Raw genomic sequence first — 15,011 nt, forward strand, 5'->3', positions numbered from 1 at the left:
TGTTGAACCCTTCCCATACAAAGTGTCAATAACAGGCGGCTGCTCCAAATCTCGTAGATGCGTTTCGGTCAAGGCGTACACGCTAATCGCTCTATATTCAATTGCGTTTGAATTTTCAGCCATTTTTCCTGCTTGCGACCACCCTGCATGTTAATGTAGCAAATTTTGCCTTCTATTCTTATCCTTTCTGCGATTTTCTGACTCCTGGTCGCCTATCTGCCCTTTACTGCTGTTTCGCTATGTTCAATACTTATTGCTTCCTGATTGTGTGGGGCCGCCTAAAAAAGCTACAGCTCGTGCCGCGAATCGACGTCGACCGGTGTTGCTACACTTTCACTAAAATGTATCCCGTCACGCACAAAAGCGTCTTCGCGGCCTGCTCGGGCACTTTCGGTTGATGTCAATGACCGTTAAATTCATTGCTTTAGCTAGAGTCAAAATTTCCCTGTTACTGCAAGAACTGCCCTTTCAATTTCATAGCCTGCCTTTCAACTCTGGCACCGTGCACACGCGATTTGTACTTCTTCGAAAACATTCCGCAGGTCGGTGACCCTTTGGCTATTGCTTGGTGATCCCTGTCATTGTCCGTGCAGTACGTCAATCACTCCACCCATTATCACCACTAGTGTCAATTCCTCCCATTGGTCCCACATGCGTTCCTTGGCCTTCGCTATCACCTCTCTAATCGGCTTTCCGGGAAGCGCGAACAGGACTCGTTCGTCTGCCCTACCCTCTCTGCTATCGCCGGTTCTATTTACGCATGCTGGAATCCCCAAAAAAGACAACTCGACGCTTTCCTTTCCCTTCACCGCCGAAAGCTGCCCCCCGAAGTCACAATGCCCACCCTCCTGTCTTATCCTTGGCTTGTGTTTTCTTCGCCGGCCGCATCAGTGGTATCCCTTAGTGACTATCACTGACGTTTCCGCCACTGCTTCCCGGTGTGGCGGGTTCGGCTGTCTCTGCACTCGCATCGGAGACAGCTCCGTTCGCGGTGCTCGCCTCGAGCGTTCATCATTGCTTTGCGAGAATGGTGGCGCTCAGCTGGATTTCTGCGTTAGCTAGCTTTTCTTCTGCCTCCTTCCTCTGCTTCTGCTCGATTTTAAGGCCTTTTCTAGCTTCCAACCCGCTTAGTAAACTTATCCTTGTCTTGCTCTAGGCGGTCTAGCCGCGACCTAGCACACACATCCTACAGATAAAATCTGCACCTTCGCTTCGCGTGCTGACTAAAACCGCGTTTCTTCCAGCGCGTAAGAACGCTCGCACTCAGAACAACGCACGCGTGGGTTCCCCCTAGTACCAACCCATCATCCGTACTAACAAGGCGTAGAAGTGGCCAAAAAAAAAACAATTATTCTTACCTACTTTTCTAAGCGAGAAGACCAAGAAAGTGAAAAGGCATTAAAATAATTTATAAAGAGTGCTTGGCTAAGCTAAACCCTCCTAAAAAGGAAAAGAAAGTGAAAAATAAAATAACAAAAACTTTCTCTTGGCACGCTGCTCTGCTGCGCTGAAATGGCACTCAACTCGACAACGTCCCTCCTGTCGGCTTCACTCGTGAGAGTGAAGCCGGGTGGGACACAATGGAGGAGAGACACCTAATGGTGATAATGGGTGGAGTGATTGACGTACTGCACGGGCAGGGAACAGGGATCACAAAGCAAATAGCCAAAGGGGTCACCGACTGCGGAATGTTTCAAAGGAAGTACAAATCGCGGTGTGCACGGTGCCAGGGTTGAAAGGCAGGGTTATGAAATTGAAAGGGCAGTTCTTGAGGTAAACAGGGAAATTTGGACTCTAGCTAAAGCAATGAATTTTACGGTCATTGACATCAAACGAGAAGTGCGCCGAGCAGGCCGCGAAGACGCTTTTGTGCGTGACGGGATACATTTTAGTGAAAGTGTAGCAACACCGGTCGGACGTCGATTCGCGGCACGAGCTGTAGCTTTTTGAGCGGGCCCAGGCAATCAGGAAGCAGGATTGAGTATTGAAACATAGCGAAACAGCAGTAAAGGGGCAGAATTAGGAGACCGCCGTCAGGAAAAGACGCAGAAAGGATAAGAATAGAGAAGGCAAAATTTGCTACATTAACATGCAGGGTGGTCGCAAGCAGGAAAAAATGGCTGGAAATTCAAACGCAATTGAATGATGAAGCGATTAGGTGTACGCCTTGACCGAAAAGCATCTACGAGATTTGGAGCAGCCGCCTGTTATTGACAACTTTGTATGGGAAGGGGTGCAACAGAATGACCGGGTCAAGGAAAGGCGGAGGCGTAGGCGTACTAATAGGCGAAGGTAAACGAGACATGTAAAGAGCATTTATGGATTAGTGGGACATGGCAACGTAAAAAGACGTGGCTGGGAGTAGCTTACCTATGGACAGGTAGTGATAGCAGAGAAAAAAATAAGGAATTGGTTGATTGCATTAGAAGCGATATTAATGAGTTCAGTAACTCGGGCCAGGTGATATTAGTGGGGAGATATGAACGCGCACATGGACGATTTAGACGGATATACTGATTACAACGGCTCTCTAGTGCTGGATTTGTGTGATGAACAGAACCTTATAGTAGTTACAGGGAGAATAAGTGTCATGGACAGGTAACGTGGCAATGCGGAAACAGGCAGTCATGTATCGACTACGCCTAAGTCTCAGAAATGGTCTACGACAACTAGACCAAATTATAATAGACGAAAATGGAAAAAAATAGCCTGGGAAGCGATCATAGACGTTTAGCATTAAAGTTTGGGCGAGATACCAGCGCAATACATGAACCAATAGCCTCAGAGTTTTTAAAATGAATGACGAGCAAATAACAGAGATCGCAAACAACATAGAGAAGAAAATTGAGGCTTTTCTACAGCAGTCAGGAATATAAGGAACTGGTGGAGGTTATGCAGCATGAAATAAGGCGGACACGGCAAAACATTGTTGGATTGGCAAGAGGAAACACGTAAGTGGTGGAACAAGGAAATAAACAAGCTATAGAAGAGCGTAAAGAGGCATCTAGGGCTCATCGAGAAGCCCAAAAGTTGGGATTACGAGAAGAGGTGCTCCTTAGATGGAATACATACCGAGAAAAGAAAAGGGTTGCGAGTGAGCTCGTGCAAGAAAATGAAATGCGCAAGTGAACGTGGGTGCATAACATTCAGAAAGAGACAAAGGCGCCCCAAAAAGATTCTGGAACCATATAAAAGCACTCGGAGCTCCAACTAGAAACTCGCAAACGGCTTTAAGGGATGAAGACGGTAACATCTATGAAGGCGATGATGCGCGGCGGTACATCACAGACGTTATCAGGCATAACTTCGGCACGAGAAAAAGCGTAGTTCAGACAACAGATCCAGCAACAACAGAGAGGCCTGAGAGATCAAAATTTAGCATAGAAAGCTTTTATTGGAAAAAGGCAGCAGAAAATGTCCCTAACGACACGGCAGCTGGACCAGATGAAATCCCAATACAGCTAATCAAAAACCTCGGTCCAAAAAGCAAGGCACTGCTGACTAATGCCATAGAGCAAGTGATTAGAACAAAGAAAATTCCGTTGGATGGCGTGAAAGCAGAGATCTAATCTACAAAGGCAAAGGAGATAAGGATAACACGAGCTCGTACAGGCCAGTTACAGTAACGTCGGTGATATATAGAATGGCAATGCAAGCCATAAAATTAGAACTGTCGAAGTGGGTGGAGGAAAACGATGTATTGGGGGAACTACAGAATGGGTTCAGGCCAGGCAGACGCTTAGAAGACAATATGTTGGTACTAACTCAGTGCATAGAGATTTCAGTAGCTCAGAAAAGACTTTATGGATAGCATTTCTAGATATTAAAGGAGCTTATGACAACGTAGACAGGAATTGTTGTGGGATATTCTTCAATACGAAGGCATAGATGACGATTTCGTGGAGCTGCTAGGGAGATATATCGAGACAACCAAGTACAAGTGGTATGGGAAGGCCGAAAAGGAAATGAAATGGTGGGAATTCACCAAGGATTGAAGCAAGGATGCCCTCTGTCACCATTGTTGTTCACGCTTTACGTCAAGGGCATAGAAAGACGACTGGAAAACAGCGAATTAGGTTTTGATTTATCCTACATGCGTAATGGACAAATGGTGCAACAGAAGGTCCCTGGACTGATGTACGCAGACGACATTGTGCTACTAGCGGACAATAAAAAAATTTACAGATACTTGCGAATATCTGGGAACGCAGCGACAAATCTAGGGCTTAAGTTATCACAGAGAAATCAGGGATTATGATCTTTAATGAACACACGAGTAACTTCGTGGTGTCAATTCAACAGCAAGTAATAACCATAGTGAAGCAATATAAGTACCTCGGCGTACACATAAACGAAGGAAAGAATTACTCAAGCAACCACCAAGATAATCTGAAAATAAAGGGGAAGCGGAATGCAGCAATAATGAAACACAGAGCACTATGGGGCCACAATAAGTATGAGGTGGTGCGTGGAATCTGGAAAGGAGTAATGGTGCCAGCGCTAACATTCGCAAATGCCATTATATGCTTAAAATCGGATATATTGGCGGGTTTGGAAGTTAACCAAAGATCAGTAGGCCGGTTGGCTTTGGGAGCACACGGTAATACGACAAATGAGGCAGTGCAGGGTACATTGGTTGGGCCTTTTGAAGTCAGAGAAGCACAGAGCAAAATTAGTTTGAAGAAAGGCTCAGGAACATGGATGAAAATAAATGGGCGGCTAAAGTGCACAAGTATGAAAAGCGTGGACACAGAATGGAGGAAGAGGTCAAGGAAGTTGGCAACAAGTACAGGATAATCGAAACTGTAAATAGACAACCAGGGGTCATCTGAAAGAAAGTGAGAGAAATAGAGACCGTGAATGGATGCAAAGAATGGAAACAAAAAGGACAATGGAGATTTACAAGAATGAGAAGAAAGAAATTAGAAGGGAAAATTGTACGATAACACAAAGGGCAGTGCCTTGCTATTGAGGCTCGAGCCGGTTGCCTAAGGACGAAAACATATCGAACAAATATTCGGAACTAGATGAGACATGTGTATGCTGCAGTAAAGATCCAGAGACCACTCAGCACATCCTAATGGAATGCGACGGGATCACCCAGCGAGAACCGTAGGTAACGTGCAACTCCCAGAAGCGCTTGGGTTTAAAGTGGAAGGAAACAACAGATCAGCCGTAGAGATCAGCAAGAGACGATTAGAGTACTGGTGGAAAAAAAGCAGGGAAAAGATGGATACGACCTGATCTCTTAAAATCATAGGCAGCGGTACAAGGTAAATTTTTGAAAAATAAAATAACGAGAGGTATACAAAAATGCTGGATAAAGAACATGTATAATATACCTGATTAAATCAAGCAGGCTAGGTGACTATTTGTCGCCGCCCGTTTCAAAGGGGATGCCAATAAATCATCATCATCATCATCCACCAAAAATTTTGGTCATGTATAACATCTTTTACGCGCTTTCCTTAATTTGATTCTTTTAAGTATTTAACTACTGTATGTATATACAGGGGCCGGTTAACAAAATTGTTCTCACGCTAAAACTGTTCGCAGAAGCAGGTGTCAGCCAATCGTGGTGCAGCACTTACGATCGAAAAGCTTTGTGAATTCGGCCCCTGGTGCTTTGTTTCTCTGTTTTGATCTGGTTTGGTTTGGGTATCACTTCTTATAATGTTACCTTGAAAAACGTTTTTAATGCGTCTATACATCCTCCCCGCTATAATCCTCCTCGAGCGAATATGGGACTGTGTGAGAAATAAATGAAAGGCTGGTTCCGTGACTGAATCGTTCTGGTTCTGTTTCAAGAAGGCTTAAATGTGTGTGCGATGAGGCGAAATTTAGTCACGGTGTTACGCAGGCTAATAACCAAAGTGGGCCAAGCAGCAATAAAACATATACGTACCGCCGCAAGTATACACAGGCTTCAAGCGTTGAGTTGTACGAACAATGCTGAAAATGTGTTCCTATAATAAAGTTTTAGCGCATGGCCTGCATATTGGTTGTTGGTTCACTAAAGTCATGTTATTCTATTGATGGTCTAGTCGTACGCACGCCGTCTTATGCAACAGTTGTCGCCTTGCGTCACCCTTGAATCACCTGTTAACAATAAGATTGTCGAACTTAGTGTGTCCTAGTGGTTTTCCCTCATTCCTTTGGAGCGAGATATCACTTTGTAGTTGGATTCATGATCTGTCTCGTTAGCGAATTTATTGTAAGGATAAGACCATGCCGCGTGCAGTTGTGCCTTTTCTCTGTGCTCTATTATGTCTGACTAGCGGCATTTTCAAGCTTAGTACATTAAATAAAAGAAGCAAATCAATGCAGCGCTTACACCACTGAACATTGATTTGGAGAGCAAAAATTTTTCATGTGCCAAGAAAATGACAACGTAAGGGTGTGTAAATGGTGTCATGCCACTCAAAAAGCTTTTAGCATTTAACGAGAGTGCATGAATCAGCTGCTGAATATCGTATTTGACCGTTTTTTTTCCCGAAGCTCTACACAACGCCACCACACACGTCGCATTGCGGAAGAAGACGAATACTGTCGAAAATGTTAACAACTGCATATTGAGAATGCTTACTGTAACCAGTAAAAAAATTTTCTGCCGACGTTTTTCTAGCGCAGCATGGGCTAGAAAGAAAGCAAGTGCTAAGATCTTAAGACAGAGAGTTTATAAACTGTCACTATCCGCTTTCAAACGCACAAAGCCAATTTGTCTTGTTTGTGGTAAGGTTCTGACTGTTATTTGACCGACTAGGGGGGGGGGATGGTTTTTTGGCGAGAAAACAAAGTAGTAGCCCTGGCATTGTCCGATAAATGACCATACCCTGACAGTCCATGTCTCGGCCGCACGAGAGTGGAGCAACGTGTGCAACTTTCAACAAAAAAACGACTACAGCGCAAAAGCTTGTAATACTTGCCTTCGCGCACTACCGTTAAATGTCACACGTTTAATAAAAGGAAACGGAAGATGAAGTAGCACTGTGCTTTTTGATCACCTCGGAAGGGGACTACTTCCAAGAACGCCGAACGCAGATGACTCTACCGACTCCAAAAATGTTTAGGTGTTTCCGTCGAACGAGACAGTGACGTTATGTTAATGTATTGAGACGCTGCCCAAAACAAACAGGAAGAAAACAACAAGAGACGTGAAAGAGCTCACACTACCTAATACCACCATTTTTGGGCACTTGTACTTTGGATTCACTTTTAAAGCAAAGGCTTGCGCGAGAGAATATTTCCATTTTTCCAACAAGGAATCGACCCACCACCCGAAATTCACTTTGTGCATGCTGATCTGCGCCATCCAATAGAAAACCGGATTTACAACATGTCTATGCCACCGTATCCGCAGTGGCAGACACCAAGCTGCTTTTTGTAAACGACACGCTGTGCCCCATTTGCTCGAAAAAAATTATCGGCACACAGTCACAATAAGACAGAACTGCGCCTGTATTCGAAAATTGTATGTGTATTCCGCCTGGCTTGAGCGTAATAAATAATAACAATAATAACTACAATAATATTCACAATAAGACCAATTTCGCCGGACAGGCGAATCACTGATTGTGACAGAAATTTATTAGACAGCTCTGCAAACTAAGGTTAGTCGTTTTATCAGCTGCATAAACTGCTGTAAACATTCGCTTACTAACTAAATTAACCTGCACGTTGTCACGCGCGCACAATCACAAACGAGCACATCTCTCTCGATAATCGCGGACACTCGCTCTCAAAACGATGGCGTGGGGAAGAGCGGCAGCAAGAGCGAGCGAATTGTCCATCGTGCTAATTCTAGCTTCAACGCGAACTAATTGGGCCGAGAATACACCGCACACAAAGGCATTAGGGGTGCTTTAACGAAAAGCTATTTCAACCTGCTTCTATTCTATTTTTGCAATCAGGCCTCCATGATTGCCCAACTTCACTTGTCTTTCACGCAACGTAAAGGAAAAATATTAGCGTAGCTTAAACGGGAGGCGCAATGCTACAGAGAAAGCGGAGCTGATGGGCACCTAGCTTGGCCTGGCTTTTGGGCTAGGCTAACCACTACCAAGTCATCCCCAGCATTTTCCATTTTCCAGAATTTATTGATCATTTATCGATTATCGATTCGCTGCTGGTTGAATATCGATTGTCTATCGATGACAGACTAAGCTTAAGTAGTCCCAACCATGCTTAGCTAGACTTGACCAGGCTCAGCTTCGCCAGTTCACAGAGGGATGTGTCATTGCGATTGGACCCTTTCTGCACTACCGCCAGGATCGGCCCACAATTTCTGTTCGCAGGTTAGAGACTAACGCTCGGCTTAAACAGCTCCGCTGTTAAAAAACCGCGAGAGCTACTCACTCTTATATGACGTTGTCATGAGTCGGACGTCGGCGGTATACGAAAAAGAAGACGATGAAGATCGCGGAGCGTTCCGAACGGCGCGAGCGCTCGAGGCACGCGAACCGAGGTGTAATCCGCGAGGGAGAAGCATCGAAGGGGTATTATCGACGTGGCTCTTGAGCTGGAAGGTTGCCTCGTCAGCCATGTTCTGACGACGGGATAGCGGAGGACCCGGCCACGAAGCTCGTGAAGCTGACAAGGGCCAGGTGTAGCTGCAGTCCTCGGAGACGTCCGGGCGAAGCTCCTGGGACCGGCTGCTGCTGCTCACGGTGGTTCCGGTCTTCTTATCGAGAATCCCTCTTCCTCGGCCAAGCCCGTTCAACTGATAATCACCGTGCTACCTGGTCGCCATGCCGAACGACGTAAGGCGAAGAACGCTTCGCGAGGCCTAACCCGGCGAGTGACACGTCGGCGGCGGCTACCGGGGCACCAGCCACGTACTCGGCCAGGTCGACGGAACCGCGAGGCGTCGGTACCTACGGCACCCTCAACGCTTCGGACGCGCACGACGTGGATTCAACAAGAACTTCAAGTCGACGGTCCGTAAGAGCCCACGTTTCTGCTTTGCGACGCAGTTAGGCCGGGGCCAGGGTGACCAGACTTTGAAGAGTCAGTGCTAGGACTGACCGAGAGACTTTAAGGCGGAGTTAGGCTCCGAAACCGAAACAGAATATTTGCCGGTAGTGTTGTATTTAGCCTAAGCTTTGTGTTTAAGTTCGAGTCAACATTTTTAATGAATTATGGTTCTAGTTTGGTGTGCTTTGTGCTTTTACCGTCCGTGTACCTATTAAATCCTTGTTTGCTGTGCTGCCAGTCGTGTCTCCTCCATCGAGAGTAGCGCATGTACGCAACTCCCCGGCTCCCAAGCGAGTAGAAGGTGACAGACGTGTGCACACTAATTATGCATGTGAGAGGAAACAACAGAAAAATCTTATTTTTCGATTCTATGTCTTTTTACCATCAGCCATCCGAATTGGTCAAAAGTTTTCGGGCTGCGTCCACTTCGCCTGTCTGTCACCTGACGTCCAAAAACCGTGTAAAATAACTGCGTCAAAGTGGCGTGTACGCATTAAAGATGCATTACTACGCCGATAAAAACTTAATTTCCTTTTTAATAGCCGGACACTGCCCCGTTCCGACATGAATAGAAGGTGGGTACCCGCCGATCGCTCTGGCACTGGCTAGTCGGAGCTACCGTGGAGAATGGATTAATTTGCCTATATTAAAAATTTTGCTTGACATTATATGGTTGACGAGTCCTTTCAGCACGTAAACGACATCGCTTTGACAAATTTTATTCACTGAAGATTCGTTTTAGCGGCACTGTTACGTTTCCGTTGCACACCGACGTGATTTTCTAGCAGACACCGAAAGCTAATTAAGAAGAAGTGCAAACGCACACGCCGGCAACACCCTCTTCAGGTTATCAGCTTTCACTGTGCTAGTCCGGCCCCACCTTACCGCCTCCACTTCTGCGTGCTCCTCGCCCTTGGTCAGCCAATCAGGTAAGAAATATATGTCAAGTTAGGCAATGCTATTCCTTTTGAAAGCAAACAACAGTGACCTCCTACAAAATAGGAGAGCGTTTCAATAGCCTTCTCAAACAACGCTGCGAGTCACCGCCCGATGCTTGCGTTGGCGGTTACGTAAATTGGACATCAGGAGATTGGAAGGAAAACAGAGTGGAATAGTTTTACGTTATAGGGTCCCAGCCATCGGCCCGCCTAGATTTTGTACCCAGCGCAGATCGCTTTCTAGATCGGGGCCGCACGGCCGCGCTCAGCCGCGTCATATACGTAGCCGCCACGGGAGTAAAACGTCCCCCACTTTCACTGCGGCCTTGTGCGCGATGGAAGACGGAGCGCTTTCTCCCCGCCTTCCTTCCTTGCGCACGCGAGACTGAGCAAACATTCTCTGCTCACCCTCTCACGTTTTCACTTTACCCACACCATACGGCGCGCGGCCACGATGTTATCGCACTTGGACATTATACGAAACATCACGTCGACGACGATGGCGGAAATGTGCCAGGAGTGTCCATATATTTGCAATCGCAATAAAATTATGCGGATCCGACTCAGTGTGGGAAGCAGTGTAAGCGAAGCTTTCTCTGCTGTTTTCTTTGACTGACGATAGTACGCGGTGATCTTAACAGTGAATGTTTAATTTCTTCAGCATTTAGTGCAATGCGAGAGTGGTGACTTGATGTTAAGCATTACCCTGCGTGCACCTGTTTGTCCGTGTAATACACACAATACAGAGCGAGACGTGCTTGCTTGAGGCATTGTTGTGCGCCATTTTTCATAACCTTCGAGATTGAGCCACCAGGCTTCTCAGATGAATCTGGCACGCTTCCACTCGCACCGGCAACGTACAGCATCCGGCCGCGATGTTATCGCACTCGGACTTCATACGGAACATCGCGGCAACAGCGAAGGCGACGCGGATGACGTCGGCGTAAATGTGCCTGGAGTGTACATATAATTGCTTTCACAATAATAAAAAAAGTGTACGGGAAATACCGCTGCTATAAACTAGAAGCTTGTTTCTCCACAGTACGACGGAGTTTGTGGAGAAACAAACGCATTGTATCTTCGTATTTCCAAGCGATTTAGTGCGACAGCATTTAAAAGCCCGGAATCAGGTTTGTCATGTCCAAACGACTGTCAGACCAGTGTTTTGTAGGGCTACGAGGACATTGTAAGAGTCACCTTACGAGAGGAAATATTCCCCACAAGGCGGGGCTCCGAGAAGTATTGTCAAGCGATTACCTATTTGCGCAGCTAAGCAATCGTGTGGCTCACAGCAGGCCCTACAACAATTGACCCGGTGTAGTTCAGCGGTTGCGGCTCCACTTTCTCGAACCCTCACAACCTTACCTTCGCGTATAACGTGTGATATTTGCGTACACTTAACAGGCACGCATGATTTTAGTTATACTTCCGAACTGAAAAAAGAAATCGCGCAGAAAGTCCTCTGGAAGTTGCCTGAGTATGCACAAGCATTGTGCCGCTTGTTAATCGCCACGCAGCCCGGTGTCATTATCAATGTTATGAAATTTTATTCGACCAGGATACACCCCTATTAACCCTCATCGATCGTTATCAACCTTATCGAACCTTATCCGACCCTTATCAACTATTATCGGTCCTTATCAAACTGGATGTCCAGTTAAGCTGTTGCAAAACTACCACTGCAATTTCTGAGGGGGGCGTGCAATGTTTTATTCATGGTTCGGATGCTTGTTTTGAACTTGTTCTTTATTGAAACATGTGCTGTTCTGTGTATTGTATGGGTGACCTCAATGAATGTATGCGCTGTTCGCTTCACTTCGCTGAGTGCTTGTAGCCTCTGCCTTACGTGGTTATGAGCCATTGCATTCGTCTTACGTGTCGGGCGGACAAATTTCTAATTTGGTAGGCATAGAAATGCTTATGCATTTAAAACTAAAATGGCATCGTTTATTAAACGAGACGAAGCTGCTGATTTTCGCTGGAACACAGGGACTCTCTATTCCACTTTATTTCGTTCCGTCACGCGTTCTATAGATCATAAGTTTTCCCTTTCAATTTTTTTACACTGATAATATTCAAGCCTTCGGATTGTCGGCACATTGTACTGTCAAGTAAACACAATTAACAAGTGCTCTATTTGGCGATGTCCTTTTGTGTCAAAAATTTGCGTAATAGTAAATCTTTCTAAATACCTTATCATTCTAAATACCAAATGAAACACTTTACCATGCGCCGAAACTTGAGAAAAAGGGGCAGGCGCAGCCGTTCTTAGTGCTTCGATGGCACTCCATAAAGCCATTTGGCCCGCTCCTTCTTGCATAATCTGACACCATCATCTTTCCTTATACGCCAGGGCGCAAATATGCATCACAGCTGCACATTCGTGTTCATTTTCAGCATGGTCCACAAGCTCTTTCCCATCAATTCAACGGCGGACGAATCTTTTGCCCCTGTAAAGATGCTTTGCCCCATTGTAGTCAAACAAAAGCGCCCCAGGAAAAAAATTCAGCCAGCGGAATAAAACCAAACTGGACCTACATATATAGAGAGACCTACAGTATGTGCCACAAGAGTGCAATTAGCGGATTAGTTTTACTGTGCTGCAATTGACGTTTTAAAAATCACCCCATGCATTTTAAATGGGTCTACAAAAGTGGCCCAGGAAAAAAATCCAGCCGGCGGAATTAAACTACACTCGACATATAGCTTGAGAACGTTGTCGGGATTGAGTGCCTAAAGTGCAAATCGCGAAAAACGAGCCATTGCTCAGCAATCGATTTTTAAAAAATGCTGCCCATAGAGTTACGCCGACCGCATCGCCCCAGGGTCGGCTTCACCGCAGTAGTCGATGTCCCAGATTGCTGGACTTGTGCTGTGGCAAAACAGTGCTGACGTCAAGTGCAGGAGCTGGGTCTGGTGTAGGCGCTTCTTCGAGTAGTGAACAGCAGCCGCGAACATCCGCAACACCGTCAAAATAAGCCACAACCGTGCCTTTTGGAAGGTGCCGTCGCTCTGTGCTAAAGTTTGTTAGCAATAAATTCGTGCGCCCGTCGGTGACATTTACAATTCCTCGTGCGACAGAGATACCGTGAGTAAACAACAAAATGGTTATTTGGTCGGCAACTCCTTCGCAATGAAACGGTACGTCACATGCCACGGAAACAAGGATACATGATCGAGGTGGGATTACGACGTCGTCTTCTGTTAGACGAAAGGAGTTGTGTTGCGGCGATAAGCAATGAACGAAACCAGGGCTTTTATAAAACGTCACCATGCGGTCTGGGATGTTAATTACGGCGCCATATTCTCTTAGAAAATCCATTCCAATAATCAAATCTTTACAGCACACGGGAAGAACAATGAAAGCGGCCACGAACGACGAATCTCCAATGTTAAGCCTAGCAGTACATCTTCCAGTAGGCATCAGCAATTGTCCACCTGCCGTCCTTATGTGAGGTCCCGCCCATGGCGTCTGTACTTTCTTCAGGCGGAGGGCGAGTTCCCGACTCATTATAGAGAAGTCGGCACCAGTGTCGACTAACGCTGTCACCGGCTGTCCATCCACGAAAATATCAAGGTCGGCGCTCACAATTTCTTCGGGGTCAGTGGTTATCGGTTTCTCGGCGTTCTGCAGCGGGAGAGTTGGGGGCTTTTTATGGTCTTGCGGCGGGCCTGCAACCTTACCCCCAGAGGTCGCCGCCTTTAGTTTCCCCGGCGGGGACTGGGTGACCTTCGTCTTTGAACGTCAGCAAAAGAGCGTCCAGCAGGCAGCTCGCGTGGAGGGGTTGGAGAGCGTGACCGACGGCCGAAATCAGTTCGATCATTGGGCGCAGATGCTTGATTCGGGTGCGCTATGGGAGGAAAAGCAGCGTCGTCGCGCCGTAGCACGGAGTCGTCATTTGTGCGTCGAACATCAGACCACGGACGAAGAGGGCGAAATGACGAGTCGCGATGCCAGCAATGGCGCGAAATATGGCCGGCACCCCCGCAGTTGAAACAGAGAGGACGGTTATCGGCGGTGCGCCACGCGTCGGATCTCCGATATTGTGGCCGTCTCGTAGGGTCATTTTGCGGCGTGGTCCACGGCGCGGCGAATGACGGCTGGCGGTATGACTGCATCGGCATCACGGGTGCGCGCCTTAAAGCCTCCTCTTGTGGCGGTGACCAAGGAGCGGCTGTCGGAGGCTGGTGGTACGGCGGTGTGGCTGTAGCGGGTGGGGGACATCGGACGGCGGCGGCGTAACTCATGGGACGCTGTTGTTCTTGAAGATCGGCAGCCGGGAACGCCTGCCTGATTTCGTCGCGAACCACTTCGGCGATTGACGCGACGGGTCTATCCACTGTCGGTGTCATAATTCTGTGAAGTTCTTCTCTGACGACCTCTCTGATCATTTCCCGCAAGGAGCTCTGATACTGTGGAGTCAATGCGGCGGCATTGATTGCGGTGCTGTTGGACAGTCGATCGTACTGCCTGCACCGTTGATGAAGAGCGCGCTCAATAGCCGCAGCCTCTTTGATAAAATCAGCGACGGTGACTGGAGGATTTCGCACAAGCCCCGCGAACAACTGCTCTTTTACACCTCGCATGAGGTAGCGCAGCTTTCTATCCTCGGTCATGTTCGGGTCGGCTCTACGAAAGAGACGGGCCATGTCTTCGGCAAACATTGTGACCGACTCATTGGGTTGTTGCACCCGTAGCTCCATCAATTGCTGGGCGCGGTCGCGTCGGTCGGCACTTGCAAATGTATCTGTGATTTTCTGCCGAAAGTCATTCCATGTCGTTAGGCCAGCTTCGCGGTTCTCGTACCAAGTACGGCCACTGTCGTCAAGGGCGAAATAGACGTAAGAGAGCTTCTGCTGCTCTGTCCACTGGTTAATCTGTGCGACGCGGTCATACTTGTCAAGCCAGTCTTCAATGTCTTCGAAGGCTGCACCGCGATAGCGATCGGGGACCAGCGGATGAAGAACGGTTACCTGTTGCGGGCTGGGAGACCCGCTGCTTTGGGGTGCTAGCGGTGCGCTGGTTTCGGCCATTGCCCGATGTGTGGATCTCCTGTGAGGTGGTTGAAGAGGGGAGAACTCCGGGGCAAGGCCTAGCAG

The sequence above is a fragment of the Dermacentor silvarum genome, chromosome 10 (assembly GCF_013339745.2).
Source record: "Dermacentor silvarum isolate Dsil-2018 chromosome 10, BIME_Dsil_1.4, whole genome shotgun sequence".
In the NCBI taxonomy this organism is placed as follows: Eukaryota; Metazoa; Arthropoda; class Arachnida; order Ixodida; family Ixodidae; genus Dermacentor; species Dermacentor silvarum.